Source organism: Dipodomys merriami, unplaced genomic scaffold, assembly GCF_024711535.1.
Source record: "Dipodomys merriami isolate MVZ:Mamm:240054 unplaced genomic scaffold, mDipMer1.0.p SCAF_2, whole genome shotgun sequence".
Classification (NCBI taxonomy): Eukaryota; Metazoa; Chordata; class Mammalia; order Rodentia; family Heteromyidae; genus Dipodomys; species Dipodomys merriami.
Genome location: NW_027203381.1, coordinates 103,460,844 through 103,483,896, shown reverse-complemented (window position 1 = coordinate 103,483,896; position 23,053 = coordinate 103,460,844). Strand labels below are relative to the sequence as shown.

Sequence of the window (23,053 nt, the reverse complement as noted above, 5' to 3'; positions counted from 1 at the left end):
TGCTGAGTTTTTTCTGTATCCATTTACTAGGTGCAGTGGCTTTTCTTGGAATAATCTGTACGACCTTAATTTGCAGTTTAGAAGAGAGAGACAGACAGACAGAGAGACAGAGCACAACTTTGATAGCTAATCTTTTAAAGAACTAATAAGTTATAGCTATTGCCTTTTTTCTCACAGGACAAAGATGTCTAATGACTTTTTGTTAATCAGGCACCATATTCTGATAAGCTAGAATTTATATTGTGATCAAGCTGGTTCTTGTTAAACAGGGATGATTTCAATAAAATTAGCTGCTAGTTAAATGAATATGATCAAGCATTTTGAATGTTGATAGTAATTCTTGTTCAGTAAGTATTACCACCTTCTCTCTTCCTGAAGACATGATTAGACTTGAGGCTAAAGTAGATTAACATTGTCCAGTGTTTCAGAGGTGCTGATTTGCTATCTCTCAGTCTAGAGAAGACTGATTTGCATTAGGATTTATATAATAAGTTACATGAATATTTAAATACAGTGGAAATTCCTTCAATGGCCTGTCAAGCTGAAAAGATTCACCTGTGTTTGAGTATGTTTTTATTGATGTGTCTAAAGACAGGAACAACATAGCAAGCTCATTTTATAGTTTTGATCCTCCTGATGAAAACATGCTTTTAATATATTCATATTATATAAAATTAAAAAGGCAACACTTCATATGTTTGCTGGCCTGTAATATTAAGTGTTTTTATGTCAGTGACAAGACACAGTAACAACCTGAAACTTTTTTTATAATGAGTAAATGTAGACTGGAAACATGGCTTTTTCTTTTTTTTATTGTGAAAATACCGTACAGGGGGGTTACAATTACATGAGCAGGGTAAGGAGTACATTTCTTATCAAGCATTATTGCCTCTTCCTTTGTTTCTCCTACCATTCCTTCCCCTCCCCCCCTCCCCCGCACCAAAGTTGTAAAGTTCGTTTTTCAACATAACATCTTGTACATCTCATTGTTGCAATGGGTCCACCTGTATCCCTATTTAAACAATTTGTTTTTCCCTTCCCCTCCACAAATTATACCAACCTCAAATACAGTGAAAACAGTGGTTATACCGTGGGGGAGGGACATACAAAGCAACAAAGAAATCATCTTATAAATATGTTAGAAACAATAGTAAGAAAGAAAAACATTTGAGTCCTTATATTGGGGTTCATTTTGTCCAACATCAACTTATCTGACAGTTTCTGCTTGTCTCAGACATATACTAGTTATTGCAAATAAGGGAAACCATGGGACCTATATTACTCTGGGCCTAGCTTACTTCACTTCATATAATTTTTTCCAAGTCTTTCCATTTCCTAACAAATGGAGCAATGTCATTCTTTCTGATGGAGGCATAGAATTCCATTGTGTATATATACCACATTTTCTAACAACTGCCCAATAAATAAGTGGGCTAAAGACTTGAAAAGAAGCTTCCCTGAAGACGAAAGAAAGATGGCCAATAGACACATGAAGAAATGCTCAACCTCCCTAGCCATAAAATAAATGCAAATCAAAACAACATTGAGATACCACCTCACCCCAGTTAGAATGGCTAGAATCAAGAACTCTAATGACAACAGATGCTGGAGGGGATGTGGACAGAAGGGAACCTTACTGCATTGTTGGTGGGAATGTAAACTTGTTCAACCACTTTGGAAAGTAGTATGGAGGCTCCTCAAAAGACTCCACATAGAGCTCCCCTATGATTCCTGAATCCTACTTTTGGGCATTTATCCACATGATCACAAACAAGACCATACTAAAGCTACCAGCACAACTATGTTTATTGCAGCATTATTTACCATAGCTAAGATATGGAACCAACCCAGATGCCCCTCAGTAGATGAATGGATCAAGAAAATGTGGTATGTATGTATGTATGTATATATATATATATATATATATATATATATATATGGCTTTTCTAAGGGTTAGCTCATTAAATATTGAATTTAAATGTAGTTATTTGTAAGTCCCACTAAATTAGAGAATAGCAAAGGCTTATCTTTAATTATCCACAAATATTTAAAATATAGAGAAGTTTATGTGTCAGACTGGCAAGTCAAAGATGTCAGAAGGAGTAAGGTTAGATGGAACGTACCACCAGACCAGATTTGTCAATTTATGTCATCCTAAGCCTTAAAATAAAATTTGAAATTCATTTAAAAGAAAAACAAACAAACCTCAAACCCAATGAGGTATGACAGTTTCTAATACAGCTCCCAACCATCCTGTTTCCTAATATTCATCTACTTAATCAATACTCTCCTTTTGTTACTTATAAACTTTGGTGTAAGAATGGAGGAGGCAACAATGCTTGATAAGAAATGTACTCATTACCTTGCCCATGTAATTGTCACCCCTCTGTATGGTATTTTCACAATAAAAAAAAACGTGGAACCTACATCAGAAGTCTACTTGTGAAAATAAATATGGTGTGTAAATCCAAAGAAGAAAAGGCAGAAGGAGCTGAGTGTGTGTTAAATTCATTACCACTAGATTAGAAACAGCACAATGTAACAACTGTTACTTGCTGCTTGACTGAAAGTGAGGTCTTTAAGTAAAATGGAGTCACTTTCTCAGTGAAAACAATTAGTCTGCCAGTTGGATCTGCTCTGGTCTCTTGAAGTAATGGATTCAGATAAACTGAAAAATGTATAGACTACAATTGGGCACTTGGCCTCTTATTTCACACAAAATATTTAAATATTATTGAACTGCAAATTTATATAATATACCAATAAATCCTGGAGGAACAGAATACACTAAACTCTTAAAATGTGGCTCCCTCATTTTGAAGGTAAGTTGAAATTGATGATAAATATGGGTGATAATTAGTAAATTTAAAGAAGAAACTTTCCCAAATGTTAGCGTTGTACTATGGAATAGTTAGGTATTTAAATATTGGGTTGCTTGTCACAAAAGGGAAATCACCAGTTAATTGCATTTATTGGATTATTATCTGGCTGTAATATATAAACTGCATAGTACTCATTAATATTTACACTCATTTCTTTCTGCACTAAATAATGTGTATAGTAGTTCTGTAAACCAATCTAAATAATTAAAACATTTCCTTACTTTCAAATCTTTTCTTTATCATTTATTTCACATCTTTTTTTTATCATTATTTCATCATGCTATTTCTTATGGAGTTTCAAAAAAGAGCTAAGTCATACATTTGGGAGACATAGAGATAGCCAAGATTAAGTGAACAGTCAGGCTTGAGTCCCGCCAACCTAATTTAATTTAGGGGTTCTACAGTTCCAGAAACCTCTCTTCTGGGGTTGAAAGGCAGTTTAGAAGGATGAGATGAACTGGCAGGACTTGCCTAAGTAATTTGTATTCTCTTCCCAGCCAACTGCAATAACATCAACTTGAAGTGATAAGGATACTGCTAAATTTGCTTTAATTAATGTCAGGTCCCTGAGTAATAAATCACCATTAATTCTTGAGTTTTTTTTTAAATAGCCTAGTCTTTTTGGCTGTCACTGAAATTTGGCTGGGAACATATTCCACTTGTGGAAGCCTGTCTGCTCAATCATTTTCTCCACTGTTCTTAGGTTTTTCAAGGTGATGCTTCATCTGGGTTGAAAGCATACAAAAATCCGTCTCAATCCCCTTACTTAGAATCCCAACAAAATTTTAACTTTTGCCAGCTCCTCTGTAGACTTACACTTATCACTAGAATTGTTACTACTAGAATTATTATGATCATTAGAATTATGAGAATTGTTAGAATCTTTAGAGTTATAGGTATACATATTAGAATTACTAGCTGGCTTATTTTAGGCATTGTTGTATTAGTGTGAATACATTGACATGTTAATGATGTTTTTGAGAATAGTTTCCCAGAGTTGAGTTGCATGACTTAAGGTGGATTTTTGCAAAAGGAAACAGCTGCATTATAGCAACTAGCTGCACTTCCTAACTTCATTGTTGAACAATTTTTTGTGGTGGTCAGGAGCTGACTAAAGCGTGTCCTCTTCTTATAGTTTAAAAGTGAATGTGGGGTTTTTAAGAAAGGCGTGTGTGTGTGTGTGTGTGTGGGGTGTGTGTGTGTGTGTGTGTGTGTGTGTGTGTGCATGCATGTATGTGTGTTTGAAGTTCTCCTGTTTATTAGGCATCTTCTTTCTTTATCATTACTATTGCATTGTAGACTGACTCCAGGGCCTTGTACATGGTAGGCAAGCACTTTACTAGTGATTTGTATCATCATCTGTAGGCATGTCCTATCTAAATCTAACTTCTTTTAGCTCTTTGGTCTGGTGTAGCTTAGCTTTGTAAATAATCCCCTTCTCATCTTGTGATCACTTGCAAAATAACTTCTTACTTCTGCAGTCCTAGAGCTCCATTTTCAGCTCAATTTTGATTTCTGTCTCATGCCTCCACTGGTGACTATTTTTCTTTGTAGTTTGCTCTATTGCATGCACACAGAAAATGTACATATCCAATTTTGTTCTGGGCTGATCTGACAGAAGTTTGATATTTGATGAAGTTATGCCTCTCTGATAGTTACTGGAGATCATTTCAAATTTTATCAAACATACAAGATTCAAAATAAGGTTATTGATCAGTTCCTTTCCTATTAAGCCTGTACCATAGGCTTCTTTACAGTTGTTACTTATAGTGATTGTTCAGATGCTTGAAGAAATACTATCTGACACAGAGTAACATGGAAGCTGTTTTCTTAGTGTATTCCATCGATACTAAGTGAATATACTAGGCTACCATATTAGAAAGGTGGCAAAAATACTGAGTCCATCTTCAATTCATTTTATCAAGCGTGGTGGTAGACTGACTGAAAGAGAATTAGCCTCAGAATCAGAAATCCTGACACTGACACCTAACAGTCACCAGACATTTCCCTGAGGCTCATTTCCCCAGGCTCATTTCCCCGTTCATTAATCCAGTGAGAGCTGGATGATTAGGGTAGGAAATCCTATCCTCTATGAGTCACTCTTAATGCCTACCTATAATCAACACCTCACTTAACATTTCTTTATTCTAGAAATAGCATAAAGTAAGGATCTAAAAATTCAGTTAGTCTATTCTTTTTCTTTTATTATTATAACTTCTGGAATATAAAACTAGATCAGACTAAAAGAAATTAAAAACCATGAAAGAAAATACAGAAGGGGTCTTATCTATGGATATGTGTTAGCCAGCTTCCATTATTGAGCTAAAATACCTTAGTAATCAGCTTACAAGAAGGACAGGTTTATGTTCGCACTTATTTCTTTTTATTTAAATTCGATTTTTATAATCTTTAAGTATTTCTACAAAAGAGTTATCATTTAAGAGACCAGTTTAAAAGTACAAAAAAAAGAAAAAGAAAGGACAGGCTTATTTTGAGTCTGGGCTTCAGAGGTTTGAGTCCATGGTTGCCTGATTCTGTCTTGGCACCACTGTGTCATGGTGGAAGAAAGAATGTGATTGGATTATTTGAATAATTTCCATAGAATGGTGAGAAACAAAGACCAGTGCTTCTTGCTCAGTAGGATCTGGCCAGGCCCCTCCTTAGAAAAGTTCTTCAGGAGAGAACCTTGGCCGTGGAAGCAGTGAAGAGGGAAATTACAATTAGGTCCTGCAAGACCCTCCAGTTTTAGCAGACGTTAAGTTGCATAGAACATTGAACCTTATTTTTAGCCTTCAATGCCACATGGATATAAGAGGTCTTATCTTTTTATCCTAAAGGCAAATGACAAGAATTAATAGGATCATTATTTGAATAAAATATCAAGAACTTTTGCCAGTGAGAAATTTAGATTAATTTTTGGACTAACAGGTCAGAAGGATCTATTTAAGATGTAGTCAATGATATCAAAAGGAAGGAATTTTCTTTTTAATTTGGATAGAATGAGCTGGATGAGTTTTAGATCCTTTCGTCTATAAGTTTTTTGTGATGATTTAGTCATCTGACTGATGGATATTGTTTGTCTTTCTCATGGATTTTATTAATACATATCTCTTTCTGGTTTCAATTTCCTTTTTATTCTAAAGCTTTTCTGCATCGGTAACCTAAGCTCTTTCTGCTTTTTGCAAGGTTATACTTGGCTTTCCTCATGTTTATTTTCCTTAGCTTTCACCATGAAAATTTGTGTTTATAATTGTAGGTTTGTTCAGTTCTTTTGTATAGAAGAAAATGCCTAGCAAGTGGTAATTCAATGGACTGATTTGTAAGTACTAAGTACATAAATTAGAACACAGCTTTAGTGAGAAGAAACTGTAATGAATAATAGCACAAGGTTGGTGAAATGCACTCTATAGAAAGGTTATTTTTCAATAAATGCTATTTCTAGTTACAATCTTGTATGTGAGGACCTGCTGTGTTTGTAGTGATATTCTTGTTTCGGTTTACTTGGTACTTGTTTCACAGCTGAAAATATTGCAACCACAATGGTTGGTCATGCAACTTACATTCCTATTTGCACTCCTAATTCAAGGAGGGTCACAAGCATGCCAAGTGTTTGTTATGTTACTTTTTAGAAGTATTTTATTACTTTCTCTATGCATAGTGCCTAAAAGACTTTTAGATGCATGGAAGATTTTCAAGAAATATTTAATAATGAATCACTGATAATAACCAACTAGTCAGTAAGGACTCCAGAGAGTTTGCATCTCGTTTGAAGATCATTCTAAGCTGTGAGGGGCTCTTTCTTTTAATTCACATGTGATGAAATCATTTTCTAACTGAAGTTATCTAGACAAGTATACTGAATCAATGGAGAAATGCAATGTCCCAGAATATGAATCGGAGTTTTGAATGAATACAGTTGAAGCTTCCAAGTTATAAGTCAAGTGCTGGTGTATCCAGTTGCTCAACATATATCTTTCCTGCCCTAATAACTCTGGAGACAACTGGACTTGACCACTCAGGTCTGATGCATAGGAGCATGGTGCTAACTAATCCACTTTGGAGAAGGGAACGCTGAGGCTACCAGTGGTAGTCCAGCAGAGGGCGGTGATGCACCTGCACAAAGAGCTGGGCCCACCCAGGTCTAAGTACCTTGATGGTCAACAAGATGTTTATGGTAAAAGGGTTCAAAGATAAAAAGTAGTGGAAAATAATTTCATGCAGGAAAGCTCTGAGATCATCTGATAGCAGCACAAGGCTGTTTTACACAAGTCAAGGTCACCCAGTGAGCAGTCTGTCAGTCACAAATGCATGAAGTGTCACAAATGCATGAAGGCCAAAAGCAAAACCAAAAACAAACAAACAACAACAACAACAACAAACCCAGCAAAAACACAACAGTATTCCAGCAAACTATCATTTCTGCAGGCCGTGTACTAATGGAAGCCGGTTTTAAAAAAAACAAACAAACACGAAATGCCCCAAACTCAAGAAAAAAAAAACCTAAAGATGTGCCTAAAAACAATCTTAATTTAGTAGCTTCTAATTATGATGATGTTGGCTAACATGTTCAATTAATTTCTTAAAGTTCCTTCCCCATTATTACTAAAGTATCATCAACTTATTGAGATATTTAGGTATCTGGGCTGCTGTTTCCGTGTTACATCTATAACTTCTATAGCCAGAGCTGTCAAGTGATTTATTTAGGGATATGTAACTAGACGGATTAGAAGCAGTTATTTGGAAAACAAGTCTATTTCCATCTGCACTTACTGATGATGCTCTCCAATTACATACCACACACTAAATAGCACATTCTACTTGTCATTAATTATTATTATACTTTCAACTGATGACCCATATTTTTCACATGTATTAGGAGATTTTCACAAAGACTAAACTTAGTGATCTACATTGTATCCTGAAATGTCAAACAGCCCTGAAATTCTAATTCATAGAATACTAAAAAAGAGTAAAGTACTCTTCCCAAGAGGATGCGGGAAAAAAAGTTTGTGCAAGTAAGAAACACTATTTCTAGATACAGTTGGGCATTTTTAGTTCTTTAAGAAAGGACACATAGACTGGAAATAAGGACATAATGGTGAAATGAGCAAGTCTGTAGTTCTTAGCGATATTCAATTTCCTTTCCTGGAGATGAAGAAGATGAAGTCTCTAGTGACTAATGAGTGTCGCTAGTGTCTCTAATGAGCCCAAAACAGTGTGGCATTGTTGAATGCTTTTTGTGACTTCCGTTTTTTTTTTTTCATGGTAGTGACAACTATTTGTCTTCTCCCCCGGGACTCTGCAGTCATTTGGTCCCCAATAGCAAAATCTAATGGGTCAGAGGGATGAGGATCTTGTGTGTGTTAGCACTTACATTCTGCCATAGCAATCATTAAAGGACAAAAGCAAAAACTATACCATGCACATATGCATGTACACATACACACACCACACACACACACACACACACACACACACACACACACACACACACACACACTAATTCTTCAGTGCTGAGAATGAATTTTATGAGTAAGTGTGGAGATTACTAAGAATTCTTAAGCAACAAGCAAGGCAAGGGTCCTATAACTGAGCATGGAGGGGTGGAAGAGTTATGAAGTAGGTCCTATCAGAATGCTAGGACCAGATAAGGTTGATCGAGCTTGCAGTAAAGTGAAACAAGTCCTCTGAGAGGTAGTTATGAGTGCTGAACCTTGCTTAGAGATTTCCTACTGTGCGTTTTGATCTCCAATGTATCCTTAGCTCCTTGCATAAAGGAGGGTATTTTCATATATATATATATATATGTATTTATATATTTGTGTGTGTATACATAAACACACATATATGTATATTCACACATATATTGGCTAATTTTTGAAAGGAAGTAGCTTTCAAATTGAGTGCAAATTTCAATTATTTATTTTTTTATGTAGTAGCTCATTCTAGTTCTGGGTTTAAAAGAATGTTGATGCCTGGTCCGAGTCCCTTGGGGCAGGGGGCTATGTGACATTAATGCATCTGCTATTGGTACAGCATAAGAAAGAGGGTAAAATGAACATTGCATACAATTGCTTTATCTATAGATTTCCAATGGTAAGTTCTTCTTGTGTTGGACAGAATCTATACTTAGCTTCTCTAATGTATTTTTCTTTGTCACCTATCTTGTGCCTAGTTATTTGTAAGTTGCACTGCTCAGATTCTGCACACAGATGCATGCACATACACACTTGTACCCACACTTTTTCTTGTTTTTGTCTCAACTACAGCTATTACTGTGGAGACAAACATGATGATTCAGTCTTCATGAAGGGAATCTTCCTTGACCCACATCTGTTGCTCTCACTGTATAATGCATTCAGAAGACAAATGGCTATCTCACTTTTTATGACTAAAGGACTCCTGAACTTTTACTGTCTTTCAAAAGTGCTATATTGGGGTTGAGATCAATGTCTTGTTTCACATCTGTCTCTTGCCATTTTGATCCACTACCCCCTTTCCTAGCAGCTTTTCTTCCACTTTCATATTGTTTAATATCTGTCATATTAGAACTTTCCACTTCACCAATGAATACGCCTTAATTTATCTCCTCACAGTGTATCTGCTGAATAGTCTGAATAGATTTTCAGATTCAATCCATCATGACTTCAGGTCTCTTTCTGGGAGTCCTTTAAGAAGGGGGGTATTTTTAAAATTCTTTGTCTTGTGTATCTTGAAGGATCTCTACAGAATTACATATGGCAGAGATTGGAATAGATCATGGTTTGAGGCCAATCTGGGAAAAATGTAGACAAGACTCATAAGTCAACAACAACCATAACCAAAAGCAAGGCATAGTGGTATGCACCTGTTATCCTAGCTATTAGAGAGACAGAGGTAGGAAGACTCATAGTCCAGCCCAGCACAGGTTAAAATATAAGACCATATCTCAAAAATAACCAAAGCAAGAAAAAGAAAATGAAAATATGGTAGAGCACTCACTTGCCTTGCAAGTGTGAAGCCCTGAATTCAAACTACAGTAACACCATCAAACTAACTACACACACACACACACACACACACACACACACACACACACACACTCTTTGTATTTGACCTACAAAAGTTCAGAAGTTCATGCTAACATCTAAACATTTAAATATATCCTATCAGCATAGCCAACATAAAGAAATAATTCCTTCTGTTATTAAAAGATGATATTAACTGCTCCCAAATTCCCAAATGCAAGAAGACTGAGCAGGAGCCTGTAAAGCTAATTCCCAGCAGCCTCTAGACACCGGGACTTGACAGGAAGTCCCAAGAGAAAACATTAAGCCCTTGAAAGGCTTACTTCGCTCCTTACAACAATACTGAGGGTCAAATGATGAAATTTTCAGTAACAATATATATCATACATTTCATATCTATCTAGTAACATATCCTACCTAGTGCAGATAAGAACAATATGTGGATGAATATTTACTTGAATAAGAAACAACAGGACATATAGTGAAATAAACAAGAGTGAAATAATATAAAATACATAATAAAAAAGAATTATGGCAATGACTTCTGATATTTACCCCTAGCCAGTTATACTCTTCTTTCTGCCATCATAGGGGCCATTGCAATGAGGCTGCTCCGTGCAATTTATCCATGGCAACATATTGTGAAATGATGTGCTATGTGCTGTGCCGTAGTTTTTAGCCTCGAGGATTTAACAGCTTTTGTGAGCCTCTCAGTATCCTGCTACATCGAGTGACAAAGTGCTTATTGCAGATGATACAGCTGTGGTGGAGACCAATCCATCCAACTCCACAGACCTAAACTGTGTCTGCATGGATAACACATATTCTAGAGGGTTACCAGAAACCCACGGCAGAATTTACAGGAGCAAGAAATAAGTGTCCACTGTATGAAACCACTGGGCTTTGGGGGTTCTACCATGCTTACTGATTCATCCTGATTCATGTAGCAACCTTCAGGAAATTATTCATTTCTTATCAGATTCAAACCTTGATTTTGAGGAAGAAGCAAGATTATTTTGATAGAAAATATCATTTGGATAAAACTATTATTTTGGGCCTGGCTTACTTCACTTAATATAATTTTTTCCAAGTTTTTCCATTTCCTAACAAATGGGGCAATGTCATTCTTTCTGATGGAGGCATAGAATTCCATTGTGTATATATACCACATTTTCTTGATCCATTCATCTACTGAGGGGCATGTGGGTTGGTTCCATATCTTAGCTATGGTAAATAATGCTGCAGTAAACATAGTTGTGCTGGTAGCTTTAGTGTGGTCTTGTTTGTAAACATTTGGGTAAATGCCCAAAAGTGGGATTGCTGGGTCATAGGGGAGTTCTATGTGAAGTCTTTTGAGGAACCTCCATACTGCTTTCCAAAGTGGTTGAACAAGTTGGTTTCCCTTATTTGTAATATCTAGTAGATGTATGAGTCAAGTGGAAAAGGTCAGATAACGTGATGTCAGGAAAATGAACCCTTAGATATGTATTTTAATGTTTTTTTCTTTTATGCATGTGTTTCTAACGCATTTATAAGATTATCTCTTTGTTGCTTTGTATGTCCCTCCCCCACAGTATAACCCCTGCTTTCACTATATTTGATGTCAGTATAACTTGTGGAGGAGATGGGGAAAAACCAGTTGTTTAAGGATACAGGTGGGCCTGTTGCAACAATGAGAAGTACAAGTTGTCTTGTCCAAAACGAGCTTTACAACGTCGGTGCGGGGGGGGGGGGGTTGGGGAAGGAGAAGGATTGGGATTGGGATTGGGGGGGAGGGGGGAGGCTGGGAAGGGATGTGAAGGGTAAACAATGGAGGAGGCTGCAATGCTTGGTAAGAAATGTACGCATTATCCTGCCCATGTAATTGTAACTCCTCTGTACAGTATGTTCACAAATAAAATTAAATTAAAAAAACTATTATTTTGTATAAAGGTATTTAAATCTGAAGATTTCAGCATATCTCTGAGTATGACAGAACATTTTTCCCAGATGAAAAATTTACTAAAATTATATTTTATCGCAATTTATCTTCAAGGCGACTACCTAAGTAACTAGAGAAATTGCTTATATGCTGAAAATTTTTCTTATAATGGTCATTGAAATTGGTTGTTATTCTTAGAATTAAAGGGATTCATTGCCAAAACAACCCCCATATTCTAGTAAATAGAAATAAGAATCTTCTAACTTCTTTCTCAGGATATTTTGTAAATTCATTCTACTCATTTTGGTATCTTTATTTTCTTCAATGGTTTTTTTCAAAAACTGTCACATATGTTTTCTAGGTTTGAAAATAATTACCTTCACTCGCACAAATAAATAGCCAAATGTTCTGACTAATACTTGAATTGTGACTTTTTTCCATAAAATAGGTGTACTTTTGCTAAGTCTTTCTTAGATTAGGAAAAGCTAGCTTCTGAATTTATTTCAATGTGTCATAAATAATGCCTACAATGTAATTGTTATATTGCATTAATTTCTTGTGAACATTTAGTGGTAAGAAGAGTGTCCACTATTGGAGTTAATATATATATTACGATTAAGGTATAAATCACCTAAAATTATATTCAAATGAATGCTATGCACTAAAACATAACACTTTACGGTGAAGAATATCTTAGAGCATGCAGATATCTTCTTGGCCTGACATGTTCCTACATGCCTATAGTCTCAGCCAGCTTCCAGGAGACTGAAACAGGAGAATTGTGAGTTCAAGGCCTGCTTCGGCTACATAGCAAGTTGGAGGCCAGTTTGAGCCTCACAGTGAGATCATCTCTCAAAAAGCTGAGGAAAAACAAATCAACAAAACCGTGAAGTCTCTCATGAATGCCTCCTTCCATGACGAAGTATCGCAGTCTTTACACTTTTCTTGCTTCTATGACACAAAATAATTTTCCTTTTCTTTCTATTATCTGTCAATATACCTTTAAATTATTCACTACAATGAATTCTTTATTCTGTGCCAGCAAAATTCATTCCCAATATACCTTAATATATAAGGAAATATATAAGGAAAATTAAATAATAGTGGAATAAAAGTGTAGAATAAAGATATGATCCCTAAAGGCAATTTAAAAAACCCTAAGAGATAAACACATGGCTTGCAGAGAATCTCTGGGGTTCAGACATTTCATTTCTTAAATAGAGTAGAAGATTATAAGCAGCCCCTATGGCTCAGTACATTGAAGGAGATAATTGAATCACATGAGATTTTTTAAAAAAAGGGCTGGATGGGAGGGGCTTGAGAAAAAATGAGTAGCAGTAATGATCACCAATTATTGAACAATTACCTTATGCTTTTAGGTACCCATTTACTACTTTGTCCTTAAAATAACCAGGTTGATTCAAATTGTTGACTCATTTTCTAGATTAAGAATCCAGTATTATACATCTGTGTAATAGCAGAGCCAGAATTTTATCCTGGCAGTTGAGCTACTGAGCTCAAAATTTTGTCCAACATATAATGACATCTCTCAATTAAGTCAGTAGATTGAAAGGTCACATTTCACACCTAGTTATTGCAATTTTGAATTTTATATTTTTAACTGTCACTGCAGGAGAAGTCTCTTTCTCTCTCTACCTCTCTCTCTCTCTCTCTCTCTCTCTCTCTCTCTCTCTCTCTCTCTCTCTCTCTCTATCTATCTATCTATCTCTCTCTCTTGCCTTCAGGGAATTTTTAGTGAACAAGTAATCTATCAATTCGTTTTTGTAGAACTAATTGGTAGAACTAAAATTTAGTTCTACAAACAGCGCAAATGAGCTGGGCAATGGTGGCTCACATCCCTAATCCTAGCAACTTGTGAGGCTAGGAGTGGAAAGATTATGAAAGGTTTATGAAACCCACTAAATAAAAAGATAAATAACTGTGTTTTTGTTGAGTCCCAACTAGCATTTATTCTAAGTCTCCAATGTTTGGAATGATTCGTTCTGGAATTTACTAAGTTTTGTAGGTTACTAAAGTGACTGCAACCTAAAGAAGCAATTTTAGGTAATGTGTGTTCTGATATCTGAAACCAACAATATTAATAATTTAGAGATTGTGCCCAACAGTTTGGCTTAATTATAAAAAATGAACTTGTTGTTTCTGATTTAATAAAAGAACCACTATTTGAATGCTTCATACTGAATCTAATACCATAATAATTAATTGCTGACTTTATAATCTTTAGCATAAGAAGTTTCCCTGCAATTTTTTAACAAAATTGATTGATACCATATATATTACTCTACCAATCCCTATTTCAAAGAATTCATTTTCTACTCTTGTTGAAATGTTCAACTTCTTTCTGTTCTTAAATAACAGATAATGGAAAACATATTCTGAACTAGATGCTTCTCTTATCACTTGATATGAGAATGTAGAGTGAACTATACAAAGTTATTTATATTTTAGAACACTGTTCCATTTTTCCTTTATTCTGAGCTAAAATGAAACAAGTCATTTTTTAGAACACTTTCAGGGCAATAATGTTATCCAAATATATCAAAGATATTATTTAAATGAGTTTTGTGTGTTAATTCAATCTCTAAGAATTCTATGTAGTGGACCTGTATTTAAAGTAGACCAGGAAAATCAGTGCTCTGATCTGAGGGACATTTGGCAATATCTGTAGACGTGATAGGTAGAGGATGTGCAATTGCCTTAAGCAGGTTAAGGCCTGAGATGGTAAGCAACAGCCTCTGTAAGAAGACAGAAGCCTACATTAAAAAATTTTCTAGCCCAACAAGTCAACAGGGTTGCAGCAGACAACCCTGGCCTAGAAGAATCTCTAATGAAGAGAGCAAAATAGTTCAATACTGGTAAGGAGACAGACACAGAAGCAAATACTTATAAAAGCAAATGCTTATAAAAATAACTTTGCAAGGTTTTCCAAATAGCATATCACAAATTACTTACATTTTCAGCATTCAAGATGCAGTGATTGCTATTGACCTACTGTACTGATTTCACTGGTTCATTGGTGGTCCCCACAGAAATATGTCTACTTCAAACCTGCGAACTGGACTTGATTTTGAAGAAAGTGAAAAAGGATCTTTGCAGAGGTGATGAAGTCAAAGGTCTTCACTGGAGATCATCCTGAGCTATGTGGGTTGGCCCTAAATTTCATGACATATGTCTTAGTTACATGCAGATGAGGAGAGAGGGCAAAGGTCATTTGAAGACAGAGGCAGAATTTGGAGTTAGGTAGCTACAAGTCAAGAAACACTAAGAGCATGAGCAGCGGAGAGAATCAAGGGGCTCGCCACTCTAGTCTTCACAAGGAGTATCTTTGCTAAGATGTTGGCCTTCATAGCCATGAAAGGATCATTTTCTGTTCGTTTTAACACCTGTCTGTAGCAATTCAACACAGAGCCCTAGAAAAGCCACACACACATCCTGATTTTTTCTGACTAATGGAATTCTTTTTTATTATTATTAAAGGCATCAGAAAAGAAGATAGAAGAAGTCTTCAGGGACTAGATTCTGGAATAGTTGGAAAGAACAGAATGGGTCTATCTAACTCTTTAATTCTCTGCCAATAGAATACCTTACCTCAGTTAGAATGGCTATCATCAAGAAATCTACTAACAACAGATGCTGGAGGGGATTTGACCAAAAGAGAGCCCTACTACATTGTTGGTGGGAGTGTCAACTTGTTCAACCATTTTGGAAAGCAGTATGGAAGTTCCTCAAAAGACTCCACATAGAGCTCCCCTATGACCCAGCAATCCCACTTTTGGCCATTTACCCAAATGATCACAAACAAGACTATACTAAAGCTACCAGAACAACTCTGTTTATCACAGCATTATTTACCATAGCTAAGATATGGAACCAACCCAGCTGCCCCTAAATAGATGAATGGATCAAGAAAATGTGGTATAAATATATAATGGAATTCTATGCCTCCATCAGAAAAAATGACATCGCCCCATTTGTTAGTAAATGGAAAGACTTGTAAAAAATTATATTAAGTGAAGTAATCCAGGCCCAAAGAAACATAGGTCCCATGGTTTCCCTTATCTCCAATAACTAGTATATGTCTAGGACAAGCAGAACAGGTCAAAAGTTATGTACGTATGACCATATGAAATGATGCTAAGCGAAATGAACCCCAAGATAGAGGCATAAGTGATTTCATCTTTCTTGATGTTGTTTTTAATGTACTTATAATGTACCATGTGATTTTTTGTTGCTTTTGTATGTTCTTCCCCTGTGGTATAACTCCTGCTTTTACTGTGTTTTATTCTGGTGCCCTGAATCTTGTATATACATTTTTCTAATTGGGAGGGGAAGGGAAATAACAAAATGCTGAAGTAAGGATACAGGCTGACCCATTGTAGCAATGAGATGTACAACACATTATGTTGAAAACGAACTTTGCAAAACTTCATGGGGGGAGAGAGGAGTTGGGGAGGTGGGAGGGAAGGAATGGTAAGGGAAAAACAAAGTAGAGAGTAACAATGCTCTATAGGAAATGTACTCATTACCTTACTCATGTAACTGTAACCCCTCTGTACAGTATTTTTACAATAAACCATATATACAAAAAATAGAGTAGGTCAAAAGGTCTCCCAAGCTAAATCAGTTTCTCAGGGAGCCCTCTGCTGGACAGTATGTGCAGCCAGCCTGAACTGTCAGTGAGGGGTGAGTTCTGTAGACATTTACCCCAAAGCCAAAACCAGAATCAACATACATGTGAAAGGTCAAGCCCAGAGAGGTAAAGTTTTTCAGAACACTTATTCTACAGCATTCATTTCTTCCTAATTGTGGAGAACATAATAGGATATATAATATACCAGATAAAAATAACTGATTTCAGGAGAATAAGGATTACTCTTTTCTGAATCGAATAGGCAGCCCTCTACATCCAAGATTCATTCATTCACTCAACAAATATTCATTGGGGCTGTTGGTACAGATATCTGTTTATCAAAAATCTACAGTAAGGTCTTAAACTCGGGATTAGAAAGAGGATAAAGGAATGTGTTACTTGTAACTTACACAAGCATTAGTCATCAGAGTTAAGTAACGTTGGCTATCATTTCTTAGAATGACAAACCATTTGTTGCGAGAGACACTAAAATCATTTTTTCTACTTCCTCCAAATAAGCTGATGATAATCTTTGACCAGCATTTCTGAAGGAATGATGTTAAGAAATATATTCTGCAGCCAGGCGCCAGTGAATCACGCTTGTAATCCTACCTACTCAGGAGATTGGGATCTGAGGACCATGGTTTGAAGCCTTAGCCTGGGCAGGAAAGTTTGTGAGAGTCTTATCTCCAATTAAATCATAGAAAAGTCCGGAAGTGGTGCTGTGGTTCAAGTGGTAGGGTGCTATCCTTGAGCAAAAGGAGTTCGGGGACAGTGCCTACGCCCAGAGTTCAAGCTCAGGAATAGTAAAAACAATAAATAAATAAATAAATAAATAAATACTTTTTCTTTGATTTGAAAAGGCTTCCTTGGAGTATGTGCTTCTTAAAAATATAACTTAATTAGTAACTAAGCCTATAATTCATATGCACACATTCCATACACAGTGTAATGACTTTGCTGTCCAATTTGGATTCTCTCACTATGTTTTTGAGTTCTGCATGAAGTTATGTCATTTTCAGTGCTTACACATACTTTGTTTGATGCCTATAGAAAAACAAAATTCTCACCCATGAGGCTATGTGAAAAGGTGGAGAAAATTACTTCCTACTCAGAATGGAATGGGAAAACAGGTTTCTTGTCAGTCCATACCTTGGACACAGCGATTACTGGTGGCTGACACTGGAAACTTAGCTCCTCAGGAAGCTTAGATCTCAGAATCATGGTTCAAAGGCAATTTGGGCAGGAAAATCTGAGACTCTTATCTCCAATTAACTTCCAGAAAACTGGAAGTGGCACAGTGGCTAGCCTTGAGCAAAAAGAGTTCAGGGACAGTGCCAGGGCACTGAGTTCAAGCCTCATAACCAACCAAAAAAACAAAAACCAAAACAAACCCCCAAACCAAACCCCAAACCAAAAAACCCCTTGGGTACCATGATAGAAACAACACTGCTCTGTCTTGAGCAATCGTCACCAACCTATTCAAGGATAACTTGGATTACAGCATTGCAGTAGTTCATAGTTAAGGATTTTCAGGAACACAAGAGCACGATTTACTATTTGGGAGTAACACAGGGGTTATGGTCTAGGAAGTCTGAACTCTCTTTCTGGATCTCTTCCTTGACATGAGGATCATGTTATGTCAAAGTCGAGAACACACGGGAACAATTGAGAAAACATTCCATACTTGTTCTAAAGTCATTTATGCTTTCAGAATTACCACTGTTAGCATATTGAATAGCTAAAGTCTTCTGCTTACAGTATATTGTGTTTTTATTTGTTGAAAATGGCATCCATGCATCACTACATTTAAATTATCTGGTAATTACTAATTTTTCTATCACTTTTTCCTTCTTTCTCTGACTGTTCTCTCTCTCCTTCTCCCTCTCTCTCCTCCTCCTTCTCCATCTCCCTCCCCCTTCTGTGTGTGTGTGTGTGTGTGTGTGTGTGTGTGTGTGTGTGTGTGTGTGTGTGTGTGTGTGTGTGTGTGTGTGTTTCCAGCTTCAATTGGGTGGAGTGGAAATGGAAAAGAACCGAGGAAAAATCAAGTAGAAAAGGACTCAGATTTAAGGCTAACATAGAACATTATGTCTGATTGATTTACACATGCTGGCCTTGTTGTTCATCAGGCCCAATACTGGATTGTAGTGAAAAATGTCTGAATGTGCAGTTTAGCTTTGAAAAGCTGCCTCTTGGGGTTAGGAGACTATGCTGGCTGGCTCTGGTGCATTTGTGGGCAAGTCAGACAGCTGTTTCCCTTGTCTGGTGATGGGGGAAAAGAACACTATTTTCCCATATCAAGAATCCCTTCCAAGTTACTAAATGTGCTTCAAAATCACTGGAAGACAAAAGGTATAGCTGCTGCATCACAGTGCTCATGTCAGCCTTCTCTACTGTGAACCCCACAGGATTCTGCTCCAAGTATATTTTTGTGGGCAAAAAGGATGTAGTTCTAACACAAACAGCAATTAACCCAACTTACTAGAAAGAAAGAAAAATGACTGGATTGCATTCCCAAATGAAAAATTGAAAGCAGCAGAATTCTAATACTTCAGTTCTCTATGCAGCATTGGGTTTCCTTTGTGGAAACTGAGTTCAAAGAAAGTACAATTTAAGTATTTTCATGTTTATATTTATTTGCAAAGATGCTGATACTTTCTAGCAATGACATAAAGTCATGCCTATCATTTCTTCTTCTAGCACATAACATATACATCTTTCAAAGTCTAGCAGACCATTCTGAGTAGCAGTGTCCAGCCAGTCCCCTTGTGACCACCCTCAATTGATAGATGAAACTAGGACTCTGAGCCAATGAGCGGCTCCACATAAGAAAATTCTCAAAACTATGCCAGGCTTTAAAACATATTAACCATTTTTAAATAGAAACTTGACAGAATGAATTATACTCCCTTATGCTTTCTTAAACTAAGAGTCCAACCTTAAGTCTAACTTGTCTTGTGGATTCATAGTAGGCTTTCATAACAGCCAATGATATAAGCACAGCACAGTCCAGGATGATGGATGACTGGTGTGGAGAATGCACACTGGCTGCCCACAGAAACACTGCGCATTTTGACTTCTAGTATTTTCATAACAAATACCTACTCAGTATTGTGTGCTACACATTATGCTACTAACTGAGATTACAAGATTGCAAAGTTGACAAGTGGAGGTATGGTTCAAGTGGCAGAGTGGAAAAGGTAAACAAGAGCATGAGATCCTGAGTTCAAGCCCCAGTACAAGCACCAATTTAGTGTTTTCTTTTTAAAAGAATTACAAAGATACTAATCCTTTCTTTCTGAAGTTTACAGCTCAGTTATGGTGAGATATTTGCCTTATAATTACTATAGCAGAAATATTCCTAATAACTATGAGTCCAGAGCTCTCTCAGGGGAGGAATAAGTTTTACTTTTTGTTAATGAAAAAATATGAGTGCAGGGCTGGGAAGGTGGCTTAGAGATAGAGTGCTTGCCTAGCATGCATGAAGCCTTTGGTTTGATTCCTCAGTACCACATAAACGGAAAAAGCTGGAAGTGGTAGAGTGTTAGCCTTGAGCAAAAGAAGCTCAGAGACAGTGCCTAGGCCCTGAGTTCAAGCCCTAGGACTGGCAAAAAAATATGATTGCAAATATACCTGTAAAGAGTTTAGAAAAACGTATTAATTAAGTGTAAGGAGGAAAACCATTTATCAACCTATTATTAAGGTTTATAAACACAGAAGTTGCCTGGAAATGATTTTATACAATGAGTGCCTGTGTGCCATGAAGCAGCCAATGTAGCTTATGGTCTATCTGGCCATGCTGGCCACTTGCTAACTTCCTTCTTTTTATCTCTTGCTTGAGAAATCAGACAACTGAACTTGTTTAGATGATGTAAAAGGGAAAAAAAGAGAAGTTACACAGAGTGCAGGACCGAGGGCCTCTTCTCACAGGAAAGAGCCTGAGTTTTAGCACATGGTTTCTATTTTGAATCCTTAGAGGCCTTTTTCCCCCTCTTGCTTCCTGGGTTTCAGCTGTGTTCCTGGTACTTGAGGTTATTGGAGAGATGACCTCTCTATAAGTGAGTGGCTTTTTTCTAAATGTAGTTCCTGACTTTTAGAAACTAATGAGAATTTGGCAATGCCTGGCTATCAATAGCTTGTCACTATTAAGCAGTGAGCAAAAGTGGCCTCAATTTTCAGCCTCTTCTTCAGCCCAGGAGGAGTTTGCCAATCTGTTCAAGAAAGACACGTGGCAATTGGAACCCAACACTAGTTATATTTGTCCTGTAAATGTATTCTTCTAAGGTTACCAGATAAAATATAGGACACTCAGTTAAGCTTGAATTTGAATAAACAATGGCTAATTTTTAAGTGCATCTGATACAATATTGGAGACAGGCTTGTACTAAGAAAGTGATACCTTATTTATCTGAAATTCACATTTAATTGTGTGTCCTGTAATTTTGTTTCTAAATCTTCTTTTCTAGATATTTGGCCATCTTAATTAAAGCCTCCTCTTCTTTTCTTTATTTTCTTTCCTTCTTACCTGCAGGTTCCTGGAAAGGTTCAGTTAAGTATAGCAGATTCCTTTCATACTGGGCCATTGTCCAAATAATCTAAACATAAGGTTGGTTGATAGTGGAACAATATCTTTTAAGTTAATTTCTTAACATGGTGGGGCACTGGTGGCTCAAGCCTGTAATCCGAGCTACTAAGGAGGCTGAGAGCTGAGGATCACGGTTCAAAGCCAGCCTGGGCAGGAAAGTCTGTGAAACTCTTCAGTAAACCACCAGAAAACTGGAAGTGGTACTGTGGCTCAAGTAGTAGAGTGCTAGCCTTGAGCTGAAGAGCTGAGGGACAGTGCCCAGGCCCAGAGTTCAAGCTCCACGACCAACCAAAAAAAAATTCTTAACATGAATATAGACAATATAAATTAAATTAAATACAAATTAAATTAAGGCTAATATATGCATACCCATGCATACACACATGTGTACAACATAGACACACAAGTACAGGCACCACATAAGAATATTTGGTCAATGACACAGCACATATATGACAGTAGTCCCAGAAAATTATGTCTCCTAATGACATCATAGCCATTACAACTTGGATAAGCATACTCAATGGCATTATATAATGACAAAACTGCCTAAGAATACATTTCTCAGAATGTATCTTTGTTAATAAGTGATGTGTGAGTGTCTAGATACACAGCATAACCATTGACTTTTTTGAGAGAGTTTCATTTCTATTTAAATAGTACTATCCAAATCATAAGAATTTGGAAATGAACTATACAACTTGGAGGGGAGGGAGTTTGGGAGAGGAAATACTGGGAGAAAATAAGGGAGGGGATGACACTGTTCACAAAGAATTGTACTCAGTACCTGACAGATGTAACTGTAACCCCTCTGTATATCACCTCTACAATGAAAACTTTAAAAAAGAAAGTAAAGAATTTGAACAAAAAAAATTGTACAAGTCTCCAATAAAGACTAAATATCCAAATTGTGACTACCAAAATAGTGCATACTTAAAAAGCTACCTTAAAAAGTGGTGTTTTTTCCCTAATTTTTTTTCTCTGATCCTAAGACCAGAGGCAAGGGCATTAATCTATTAATTCTTTTAAAGCTACTGTTAGCACTAAGCCAAGTGCATTGAGATGATTGATCGGCTTTCCTTGCTAATCATGACAGTGATAATGCTGCTTTTTAGAAAATAGTCTTTGGTGTTCTTGTTTTTCCTTTTTTTTAGAATTAGGGACTTTAGGATTTTTATTCTTACTACATGTTTGAAATTCTGAGTTATTCTTTTATAAAAAGCTAAAACAATTTTGATTAGAATTCTAACTTATTTCTTAGGATGTGGAAAAAAATCACTTGAATGTTCTAAACTCCAGCTCTAGTATGTGAATGAGGAATTCACAGTACTTGGGCATTGATAAAGCTGATATGAAGTCACTTACCTGAGAATTCTGTCCTTACACAATAGGTGCCCCAAAAATGTTATTCAGGGATGCAACTGTACTTAGTCACCCAAGGATTTCACAATTAGAACAGTGTGAGTAACAGACATTCCTTCTTGCAAGGCATCCTGGGCTTCATCATTCAAGCCTTCCTGCTCACCTGCCCCTGCTTCTAGATTTCACAAGGGATCTTGAGGTAGTCTATGATTCTTGATCTTACAATGTCCCTCTCACTTCTTCACAAATGCTCCAAGCCATATATGGAGAATGTCTTTCTCTTTGTTTTCTGTTTTCATAGGTTACCTAGCAACTAATATAATAAAGTTCCCACATTCAGGTATCTTGCATGCTGTATGTTTTCTCTAACAAATATGTATGCACTAATTTTTCTCCATTCTTGGAGGGAAATATTATGATTTGGTACACTAAACATTGGCCAATTGTACAAATTTTGTTTGATTTCTATTCAAGATGGTTTAAATTGAATAAAAATTTCCATGAATGCTAAATAAGTTATGCATAAATATGGACCAACGTGGACTAGACAGAATGGTTTTAATTTATAAAGTAGTTTTAATTCTAGAAAGATAACTTATTGCCTTATCTAGAAAATTCAGGGTCATAATTGTATAATATTAGATC

The 23,053-nt window shown here is 36.5% G+C and overlaps 1 long non-coding RNA gene across 1 annotated transcript in view; it reads right to left on the bottom strand.

Moving 5' to 3' along the window:
• Positions 1–22,655, bottom strand: part of LOC138831735 (uncharacterized) — a 41,122-nt gene extending 18,467 nt beyond the window's left edge. The window contains exon 1 of the long non-coding RNA XR_011373438.1: positions 22,412–22,655. This is a non-coding gene — a long non-coding RNA (uncharacterized lncRNA). The remainder of the gene's footprint in view (positions 1–22,411) is intronic.
• Between the last annotated feature and the right edge of the window lie 398 nt (positions 22,656–23,053).